Source organism: Lactuca serriola, chromosome 3 (assembly GCF_051521515.1).
Source record: "Lactuca serriola cultivar US96UC23 chromosome 3, Lser_US96UC23_V15, whole genome shotgun sequence".
Lineage (NCBI taxonomy): Eukaryota > Viridiplantae > Streptophyta > Magnoliopsida > Asterales > Asteraceae > Lactuca > Lactuca serriola.
The window spans coordinates 114,225,368-114,236,264 of NC_136410.1; the positions used below are offsets into that span (position 1 = coordinate 114,225,368).

Sequence of the window (10,897 nt, forward strand, 5' to 3'; positions counted from 1 at the left end):
AACATATCAAGAAGCATTAAGATTGAAGAATGAAATAGTTAAATGTGAATATGTGATATTACAACTATATGAAAAGATTTTTTTTTTTTTTAAAAAGACACCTAGCGTACCTTTTAAGGGCATGTGGTTGCATTTATAATCCATTAAAATCAAGAATTCTATAAAATGGGCCTTCATATCCTATCATTGATTGGGCTCAAATAATCTGGCTTGGGACCATGACAGCTGTACAAATTTATATTTATATAAACAATAAAATAGAAAAAAAGCAATTGAGCTTTAAATACGCAGACACGCAACTAAAAAAGATGAAAAATTATTAGTCAAATGTACATGTGAAAGTAATGTAATATAATTATGTTTTGTACATATAGGCGAACAAAAGCATGTATTAATGATTAAATTAATTTGTTTGTTACATGGACAAAGGCAGAAGCAATCTTCTGTCTTTTTTTCTTGCGATTGTTTGCCTAGAAATCCTCAAGCGAATTGGAATTGAAATAGAAAGGCAAATGATGATAAATGAAAGCCAATAATGTCTCAAGTAGAGTGTCATGTATGATGATGTTACAAGGATAATGAGCACAATCAGCCAGAAAATTGCCACACCAACATCAATCCTGCAATTTTCAATTAAACTTCCCATTATTTCACAACCAGTAAAAAAAAAAAAAAAAAAAAAAAAAAAAAAAAAAAAAAAAGAGGTATTTATTTACTGCAATGTGAATATTTGACAAAGTGAGCAGACAAAAAGATACATTAAAGAAAAATTGGAATTGAAGTGGTTACAAGTGGGTAAAGTGCTACGCATCCATTTCAGCCGTGCATTTTTATCCAGGGGTAATTTGGGAAACTCAGCGAATAATTACATTTTTGATAGTGGAAAGGCAATTTGGACGCCCTGTTTGATAGGCATCTTTTCAGGTCCAAACAGATCTTTCTGGCTGAATGGGCCGGAAAACTGTTTGATTTGCCAAAAAAAATGGTCTTTTCCGGTAAGATATGTCTTTCCCAGAAAGCCCGAAAACCATATTTTTCTAGTTGAATAGTCATTTTTCATCATTCAACACAGTCAGGCCTGTTTGATAGTTGTTGTCTGGGAAAAGTGTTGTTTGGGAAATTGATGTCTTTCAGTTTACTAACTGAGAAAGAAACCATATTGTTTGATTGTACATCTGACTGACTATGTTGAATGATGAAAAATAACCATTCAGCCAGAAATATATGGTTTTTGGGCTAACTAAGAAAGACATATCTTACTGGGAAAAACCCATTTTTTGTGCAAATCAAACTGTCTTTCCGGCCCATTCAGCCAGAAAGATCTGTCTAAACTTTGAAAGATGTCTATCAAACACGGTCTCAGTCAAATGTATAATCAAACAACATGGTTTCTTTCCCAGACAGCAGTTTCTCAGACAGCAACTATCAAACAGACCCTTAGTTCCTCATTAGTGTTTTAGCCACACCATGTTGCCAACTCCATGACTCGTAAACTTATATAGTGATTTCACATTATTTAAGCGACCACATGTATCTTCTTGCTACTATATTTCTCCACTAATTTCTCCTACACAAAAGCATAAAACCTAATACAAATTTCCTTAACTAACTTTCCCTATTTCATACTTCATTTTCGTGAAGAATTCGCCTTTTTTTTAAAAAACTCTTCAAGTAACATGTAATTCAATATATGGCTCCAAATTGCTCCTGATGAGAATATACAAGACTAGCTAAAAATTCAATATAAAGTTGCTACATTATTTTGGGAATTGAGTATTGACTAATTCAGTCATCCCCCACAGTTCTTTCTCAACTCCAACATCTTTCCCTTTACTATTTCTCACTATCATCTTATACTCTTAGTCCAATATTAACAAAACGTATACTGATCCTACTTATGGTCAATTGATAATCTTTCGTTCTAATGATACTGTCTTCTTCACTTCAAGTTAAGTTCATCAAAACCACTAAAATATCAAGTATTCCACGGAATTTCAAAGAAAAAGTAACCTATATAAGTAAATCATTGCTCAAAACAAGGAAGCTAAACATACAGTGTGCTAATTTCGATACATAAACTATAAAATTTAGTAACATATACAGTATCAATGAATGTTGGTTTTAGAGAGAGATTTTACCAGGAGGAGAGATTTGGTTTGGGGGAGAAGATAACGAGAGGAGACCACTTGTGCTGAGATCGGATCTGGCTATCTCGGAGTTGCTCTACGAGCTTTGAGCGCGTGATCATAATAACAGAACGGAGATACAGATTTCTCTCCGACCACGAAAAACCCTAAAACGAGTATGGAAACCTCCAAAATGACAATATCTTCAAAGAATAGTTGCAAAAAGATGTCCGATTGGAAAAGAATAACCTGCCTGAGATTCGATTAGTGAATCGGATTGAGAGATGAGAGTAGAACCGAAATGTTAGGTCGTCGCCGGATTACCAAGAAAATCGGAGAAGAAGGAAAGATTTCTCAGTTCGATCTGCTTGTTTGTGTCGCTATTATTCGTTTTTTAATGCTTTATGAGATCTAAATTTACTTGTATATTTCATAAATAATTTTTTCTTTTGAAGGTTTTACTTAGAGGGTGTTTGGATAAATGCATTTTTAGTTTAATTAGCTTATTGCTTATTGTTTATTGTGGTGGGAATAAGCATTTTTTTAAAATGTGTTTGGATTAGTTTATTGCGGTGGGAATAAACAATAAGCAATAAGCATTTGAAGTGTTCGGCAAACAAAACAGCTTATATGAGTAAAATGACTAATAAGCAATAAGCATTACCCTCTTGCTTATTAAAATCAGCTTATTTAGCTTATTCCCACCGCAATAAGCTAATTTTTTAAGCATCCTATCCAAACACTTAAATTAGCTTATTGTGGTGAAAATAAGCAATAAGCAATAAGCTGTCATTTTTTTCCCTATCCAAACACCATCTTATAGACATTATGAATCTTATTCTTAAACTTTATTTTCACTTGAACCCTATTTTTTTTTCTTGAGGTGTCATATTTCCAACTTGAACTTCATTTCCTACACATCTAATATCGTAAGGCATATATATATATATATATATATATATATATATATATATATATATATATATATATATATATATATATATATATATATATATATATATATAGGGTAAAGTGAATATACCTAACAACCTTATATAAGCTTAGGTACCTAACCACATCATACTACGTAATTTTGTATCATATTTGCATTGTAATCACCCAAAGTTCTTAAAATTCAACCTCATAACTCAATTGCTTCCAAAATCTTTGGATTTTCACCATTATCTTCCTTCAAATGACGTCTTTCTGTCGGAGACCCCCTGGTGGGCTTTATATACTACCGTTACAAATCAAATGGTGTAGGAGGAATATTATGGTGAATGTCTGAAAATCTTGGAAGTAAATCAAGTTAAGGTTTGAAGTTTAAGAACCTTAGACGATTGCAATGGAAATATAACGCAAAACAATGTAGTATAATGTGGTTAGGTACCTAAGCTTATATAAGGTTGTTAGGTATATTCACTTTATATATATATATATATATATATATATATATATATATATATATATATATATATATATATATATATATATACACACACTAGCAATTGGCCCGCGCAAAGCGGCGGCAAAAGATTAGTTTGTTATTAAAGAACATATTCCAAAAAAACAGTTACTACATTGATCAATCGAATATGGAAATTTTTGAACTTTCGCGTTTTATTGGACATGTGTTCTAATTCGATTGATTGTCTTTGTGTTTGTTCGGTATGTATTTTCTTACGTTGGATTCGTTATACCAAAAACATATAATATACAACTACATTGTCATTTTGTATGATACTAGAAAAAGTGTCATCGGTGAATAGTTTTTTTTTTCGGAGACATTTCATATTCCAAAAAACATGTGGGGAATATTTTTAATAAAATATGTTGAATATTAATTTGGTAGGTTGGTTTTAACATGCTATTCTATCTCTTTGTTGATTATGTAGCTTTTGAGTAGATTCTTTCTACAATTGTTCTAACAATAATCTCTTTTGTCTTTCTAGAAAAAAACATGTGGCGAACAAAAAAAAAATTAGTGGTCACTTTGCTTTTCGATTAATATATTTATCGATTTTGCATTTGTTGTATGTGTGTTTTTATATATTAATCGGTTTTGCATTTGTTGTATGTGTTTGGTTTGCTTTTGGATTGATTTAGAAATTATCAAAGATCACCTATAGTCGTTTACCCGCGCAAAGCAGCGGTGACAAATAGTTTTCTAGCAATGATTAATTCATTTCGTTGAATAGTTTTATAGCAGCTATAAGATCAAACCATTACGTGTTAACCAAATTACAACATATTGATAATTCTTTAGTTCTTACAATCTTCAAACAGTGATAAATCCAGTTATATGTTACTTCCTTGCAAATTTCAATCAATCACTCATAAGACAAACTCCAAATAACTATAACATCTTAAGTTGTTCCGAAACTTTGGCCGGTTTAGTGGGTGATGCGCTGGTGGTGACCACCGTCGAAGGTGTACACTGGTGGTGGTGACCTTCGATGGTGGTGAGAATTCACCACCATCGATCATGGAGCAAAGAAGAACTGTTAATATTGTACATGGAACAGAGATGATGGTGGGTCAAGGGTTAATTTGAGAATGGTGGTTGAGAGGAAGAGCAGTGGCAGTTTGGCATGGTGGCGTTAATGAGTAAAGGGTGCAAGTCGCCTTCATTTTTCTTGTAGCGAAAGAAAAATTGTTAGTTCGAGGCTTTTGGTTTCTGAAGGAGTCTCCCACTTCAAATGAACTGGGAATTGCTCACGTTAACTAAAAAAAAGGATTTGCCAAGATACGTGGAGAATTAATAAGCCAGGTCAATAGGATGATAATGTGAGATGAGCTGCGTCAAAGGTGGATAAGAGGGTGTTGTTAAACACACCCGACTTTAAAGATAAAAACCACTTTAAAAAGTCAATATCATCTTTACATGGGTTAAATAACCCTAATTGATATGATTTGAGGTAATAATTACATATTAACATAAATTGTTACATTTTTATTTTTATTTACGGATGGAAACAATATTTTATCAAAATATTAAATAACTTTTACATCTTTACCCCTTTCATTTAAAACATATTTTCAATTTATATCATTTTCTATTTTGAAAAATTACTTTCAACCCTTATTACTTCACTTTAATATATATATATATATATATATATATATATATATATATATATATATATATATATATATATATATATATATATATAATACTTCTTTGTTGTGTCGGTATTCGGAGGATTTTGCGGAAAATAATTTACAAGTCGGTCACTATACCAAATAAGAAACTAAATAAAAATAATTTTTATACAAGTCGGTCAGTGTACCAAATAATAAAAATAATTGTTATTATCACTTATATTATTTTTTTGGTTAATATAATTTTTATACAAGACGCTTTTAAATAAGAAACTAAATAAAAATAAAGTATAAAACAATCAATATATTCTTGCTTTTAATCTTAAACAATAATATATTTATACATTTAACCCTAAATAACAATGTATTTTTATTTGTCACCCAAAATAACGTATTTTTTATTTTTATCTTGAATAAGCTTACGGAATGAAAAACTAATTGCCGTTGGAAATTAATCACCGGAAAAATTATATATATATATATATATATATATATATATATATATATATATATATAATTTAAAAAAATAAATATAATTTTATAAGAAATCTATACGAACTCTATTAAAATAAAGAACAAATAAAATTGTTATATAATAATAATAATAATAATAATAATAATAATAATAATAATTTGTTAAAAGAAAATGAAAAAAAAGGAAGATTAAGTTAGTCTTTTATCCCAAAGGACCAAAACTGTTATATATATAAACCACAAGGATACAACCTATTAATTTTTTAACTTAGGGACCAAAACTTATTAACTTTTTAACTTAGGGACCAAAACTTCAATCAGACCAAAGCTCAAGGGCCATTTCTATAATTTACTCTAAAATAAACAGGAAAATAGTTTTGAAAAGTGGACGGGTGGTTTTGACTTTTTATTGGGTGCCTTTAAAGGGATAAGATTTCAAAATATAGTTAGTTTAACTTTTAATTATTATTTTAATAAGAGATAATTGTAATTTAAGCTTATATATTTGTACAACTTAAAATATTATTATTTTATTAATGGTTACTTGTACTATTAGCTTAATGACTTGAACGTGTTAAAAAAATATTATTATTATATTGAATCTATTTTTAGAAATAGTAAGACTTACTTTATAATATAGTGTGTGTGTGTGTGTATATATATATATATATATATACACACACACACACTAGCCGTTTACCCGCGTAAAGCGACGGGTGCGAATCAACAAAATGACATAAAAAAATTTATTAAACAAAGATAGAGATTTCTTATACCTGGGCTAGGATTAAACGTAAGACCTTTTTGGGCTTATTCGATTTTAATAGAAAGAAAAACAAATGAGGATGTAGCGAGCATGAGAGAGAACCAAGGTTTGCGGTCAATGGCAAGTAATTCATGATAGACGAATGCTAGATCAATGCGCCTCTTCCAGTTTATATGAAATGTTTTATAACGTGTACATCGTATTAGACCAATTCAAATGGATATGAAGAACACTTGGTCAAAGTTTGACCCATTCAAAATCTTATCATCATCATCTTATTTGACTTTTTCATAAATGTTGTTCGGATAAGATTTAGTATTTACCGATTCAATTGGATATGAGGAACACTTGGTCAAACTTTGACCCATTCAAAATCTTATTGTGACAACACGAAATTTCCATTCGGTCAAACCCTACAAGTCAACCACTTCGTATCATAAGTCAATGTCAGTATTTCTTATTTTTAAGAAATAGAAAGTTCGTTTGATTATTTTAATATTATTTTTAAACGAACGGGTGAAAGAAAGTGTCGTCTCGGGTTTTGAATTTTAAAAACCGCACACACCTCGCGTCTTAGAAACACCCGACCAAACTTTTATGTTTTGGGTTGAGAAATCACCCAAAACCGTGAACTCATACCTATGTATGAGTTTACTCCCCAAAAAGTTAGTCGTTTGTGTTTACTCCCCAAATGTCAAAAGAGTAAACTCCAAAATATCCTCTCAAGTATCATCCAAGTTTTTATTCTAGATCTTCAAACTAGTAAGTGTTCTAACCCTTTCAAGTTAGTATATCACTTAATCTAGTGATTTTACATCCTTTAATCCATTCATTTATGTGTTTTGACTAGTTTTTCCAAAACACCAAGAACACACACTAGTGTTCTTGGACTTAAAGTTCATTTCAAGCTTCCACAATGTAAGTACTTCTATCCTAGAGTCATTTTAAGCTAGCTATACATGTTTATACCAAGGAAAAAGTCCCAAGAACACCAAGAACAAGGTGTTCACGGTTTTGGGAGGCTCCCAAAATCGTAAACACCAAATATAGTGCCTTAGGGTGCTTTAGGGTGTCTAGATGCTTCACAATGCCTTAGGGACTTGTCTAGATCCATCCTTGATGGGTGTATCACACAAAAAGCACCAAAATCATATATTTTTATGTGTTTATGGTTTGGGGATCTCCCAAAACTGTAAACACCTCAAATGTTGTGTAAATGTCCCATAAATGGCCCATGGTTGTTCCTTATGGCTAGAATCTAACCTAGACTAGTGCCATGTTTGAGCTAAGGACTTGAAAACCGCCAAATACCAAACTTAGGAGTTTAAGGTAGTAAACTCATGGAGAAATGGTCCTTAGACCGTAAACTCCATTTAGGAGTATTTTGATGCCACACAGCACTTCCTAAGGCTAAATCATGAAGTAGGAATGCTTGGAATAGCTTAGAAGACTTCAAACCAACAAATGGTCATAAAGTGTAGAGTTTACGACCATAAACCCTTGAGTTTATTGTCGTAAACTCCTTGGGTAATGGTCATGAAAACCGTAAACTCCAAGGGAGTTTACCCTTGAACCCCAAACACACTAGCCTTTCCCTACAACACTTAGATGCACTCCTTAGCACTTATAACACTTATACAAAGTGTTTGGCATGACTTAGAGTGTCTTGACTTTATTTATTAGTTGTTTAAAGACTAATTGTTTATATACATATATCCTTATATGTTATTAGGATCTTTGTGCGTGTAAGTCTTCACTTGACACCAAGCACTTATCCGACACTTCTTTCCGATCCACTTGCTACAGGTGAGTTCATACCCCTTAATCAATGTTTTAACTATTTTTAAATGTTTTACCGGGGGAGACAAGTAGAATCATGCTAGTTATTATATCAATCACTTGTGATTAATAAACTACATACAAATGATTGGCTACTCATTAGCCGTTTTACCAAACAGTTTCCTTCAAATGTTTATCGTAAACACTTATTATGTTTAAAACTCCTTATTAAACTATACATTTTACTCTGTATGTCCCATTCAAACTCATTTACAATTGTGTTTCAAACAAATGCTTCCTTATACTTAAACTGTTTTATCAAACCCATGCCTTCAAACCATTTTATAGATTGACATCATGTCGATCTTTTCTTAGATAATAATTATGTTCAAAGGTTTTACAAAACTTATTTTATGCTTTTATATTATAAATTGCATGCATCTATATGTATTGTTATATAAGAAATGTTTAAAAGACTTAGGAAGGCTATCCACCCTGTTTCCTTTTCCTCGATTTGGATGTGGTCTGGTGGGATATCGGGTTTTCGTCCGAAGGTCGTTTAAATATTAGTTATATAACATGTGTACATATATAGTCATAAAGGCCCTTCCAGTTCATCCCATGCCCTTGGGTAGCAAGGGTATACATCCATGTCCATACGTACCAGTTAGATTACTAGTAAACTACCATATGGGTAGTTTAGGAAGATACTAGAATGCGATATCATACAATGAGTCAGTTCATTCATGAGTCAATACTTGCTAGATAGAGAGAACATACATTACTATGAGAACATATACATTACATTACTATGAGTACATATACAACTATACTAGAGGAAGAACATATACAACTATACTAGGAGAAGAACATATACAACTATACTAGAGGAAGAACATATACAACTATACTAGGAGAAGAACATATACAACTATACTAGAGGAAGAACATATACAACTATACTAAAGGAAGAACATATACAACTATACTAGAAAGAGAACATATACAACGATACAAGAACGAGTAACAATACATTACATATACATATATACACTGACAAAATTGTGATCCACTGTATCGGAGCATGCCTTAAATGTCATGGCCCGAGTTGTAGCCAGAGTCTCTTGGAGGGAGAGCATGAGTTTGCGTATAGATCTATACTGGATTGACTATCCTACACCTTGCTGCTAGCTACAGCCGGACCTGCAGGTCTGCGGGTGCCAAATGTCATTTCTTTTTACGACCATACATTTGTCGTTGTTACCAGTCGATAGTATGGTACAATTAATCACATGATACCTTAACATAAATCCGGTTTAAGGTAGTTAGTACAACAGTAGTTCCCATAATACAACACTACAGTACTACATTAATTTCCCCCTTACATATATTTAGTGATCATTTCACTTAAACATTAAATGTACAAACTATATTTTGTTAATGATAGTTACACTTGGGAAAATTACACACTTTTACAAAGAACGAACATTTAGAACAGTTAAGTCTTGGTAGAAGACTACATTGAGAACAGTTAGGTCTTGGTACAAGACACCCTTATATAATAGTAGGAATCATAGGGATTTCTAGGGTTTTTCAAACGTTTACAGTTGTTTTAGAAACATTTTCCATACTTACAGTTCATATACATTTTCCATACTTACAGTTCATATACATTTTCCATACATACAGTTCACATACAAACAATTTCTTACATATACATTAAGACACTAAAATACTTATGATCTCACCAGCTTCAAAGTTGATACTCTCTTTCAAAATAACTTGTATCCTCAGGTCAAACATAGACAGGTACCGATGCAAGGTTTAGAGAAGATGGAGCTCGTTCAAGACCCATCTTTCATTTTGATTTATGCTTTAGTGTTTATCAAAATTTGACAGAACACACTTGTATAATAATTATATTATTAATGCAATGGATGAAGTTGTTGCTTGTTTACTACTTTTCATTGTTGTGATACTGTACATGACGTCCTCCGCCCCAGAACGTTTCCGCCGTTCTTGGTTTTGGGGTGTGACACTTATCATCATCATCTTATTTGACTTTTTCATAAATGTTGACCGGATAAGATTTAGTATTTACCGATTCAATTGGATATGAGAAATACTTGGTCAAACTTTAACCCATTCAAAATCTTATCATCATCATCTTATTTGAATTTTTCATATTTAACCCATTCAATTTGAAGATAAGCTTAGAAGACCTATTCAAAATCTGTCTTTGACCGGATAAGATTTGTTATTCTCCGATGCATAAAATTATTGTATATGATGCTTAAAAGCTTGTACCTCTTAAAATTCAGCAAAATCTTGTAAATGCTTTTTAAGGTATAAAGATATATATATATATATATATATATATATATATATATATATATATATATATATATATATATATATCAAGGTTCTAAATAACGTGAGGCGTGACTTGACGGTAATGTCAAGCCTCAAGCTTTTCCGAGGCTTGGCGAGTCACGGCGTTTGTAAGACGTGACTTAAGGCGGAAATAATCTATATAAATAAATTTTTTATATGTATTTTCAACTATTATTCATTTTTATACACATATATGAGTTAAGGCGGCATTTTGGCAAAGCTTGGCGGCAGATACAAGCCTTGGAGTCGTGGCGCG

At 31.6% G+C, this 10,897-nt stretch overlaps 1 long non-coding RNA gene across 1 annotated transcript; it reads right to left on the reverse strand.

Moving 5' to 3' along the window:
- Positions 1-300: 300 nt before the first annotated feature.
- Positions 301-2,563, reverse strand: LOC145093070 (uncharacterized). The gene is made up of 2 exons (XR_013702763.1): positions 2,139-2,563; positions 301-620 (listed from the first exon to the last, which is right to left on the reverse strand). It is a non-coding gene; the product is annotated as an uncharacterized LOC145093070 (long non-coding RNA).
- Between the last annotated feature and the right edge of the window lie 8,334 nt (positions 2,564-10,897).